The following is a 1,564-nucleotide window of genomic DNA, read 5'->3' as shown; positions in this document are numbered from 1 at the left end:
TGTTGATTTTCAATTTTACATCATTATAGATTCATTTTTGTTTTGTTATTTTGTGTTTTTGTGTTTTGTCATCTCCTTTGGATTTTCAGAATGTTGTTTTACCGGTTACGCTTTTATATCACATGTAATAATTAATTTGGTCTTGTTTCGTCATATTTCTTTTGAACTTTCTTTGTTTATATGAGTTCTTCGGGTAATTTTGATGGAAGAAAATTTTGGTAAAATATTTGATTCACACTGAATCGTGACTATCTAGTGTGTTAATTTTAGTCTTTTTGTGTTATGGGCTTAGCTTGGAGTTTCTGTTGGGAAAGACAAGGCACTAACAAAGAATGCCTGACAGGATAACAGCGGAAGAATACCCAAGTCTATACTTTCCCTTCTCGATTTGAACCAAGAGAAGACAAAAAACCACAAGCAATATGATAGTAAGGCAGCAAGTAATTCAACCAAACAAATATAACAAGGTAATAATAAACCAATCACACAAGACACCAAGATTTACGTGGAAAACCCTTCGATATGAAGAGTAAAAAACCACGGGACCAAAAGCTCCACTATAATCACCAAGAGTTACAATATTGTTCTCCAAAATTGGCCACAAAAAAAGTGCCAAACAACGAGCAACAACAAAATAAGATTGCACCAAATCTAGAGAATTAAAGGAGCAAAATCACCAATTTCGCAGCTACTGTTCACGAAAGAAAAACTGAAGCTGCAGGCCACCAAATCCAACTCAGTCAGTTCCTAATCAAAGATTGAGATGAAGATAATATGCTGTCCAAAAATTAGCTCAATCGGACAAGAAACGAAGCGGGAATCGCAATTTGAAGTTGGTTGTTAGGCTGAATTTTGACTGCGAAAACTGCTCTCTTTCTCTCTTTTTGGCTGTTGAAAAAACTCTCTGTATATATGAAAATAAGACCTAAATAGGCTTATATTTGCCTCATAAGAATGGGCCTATGGGCAAAAATGGGTTGGTCCAAATTGGGCTTTTATTTATCCACATAGGAAGGGAAAAAGACCCATAACCCAACAATTCTCCCCCTCACGACTATGTGGAGGAGACCGCCATCGCGGCGACCATGCAACAATCTTCAAACTTCCCTCTTGGCAAAGCTTTAGTCATCATATCGGAACCATTGTCATTTGTATGAATCTTTTCAAGCTCAAGCAACTTAGAATCCAACACATCTCGAATCCAATGGTATCTCACATCAATGTGTTTAGACCGACCATGGAACGTTGAATTCTTGCCAAGATGTATAGCACTTTGACTGTCACAATAAAGCACATACCTCTCTTGAGCACAACCAAGTTCCCCCAAGAATCTCTTCATCCAAAGCAATTCTTTACAAGCTTCAACGACAGCAATAAGCTCAGCTTCTGTAGTAGATAGAGCAACACATTTATGCAACCTAGATTGCCAAGACACAGCTCCCCCTGCAAAAGTAACCAGGTACCCTGAAGTAGACTTGCGAGTATCAACATAACCAGCCATGTCTGAATCAGTATAACCACAAAGAATAGGCTTCCCTGTACCAAAACACAAACTCAGACTAGA

Source organism: Solanum pennellii, chromosome 5 (assembly GCF_001406875.1).
Source record: "Solanum pennellii chromosome 5, SPENNV200".
NCBI classification, from domain to species: domain Eukaryota; kingdom Viridiplantae; phylum Streptophyta; class Magnoliopsida; order Solanales; family Solanaceae; genus Solanum; species Solanum pennellii.
This window is presented reverse-complemented; position numbering follows the sequence as displayed.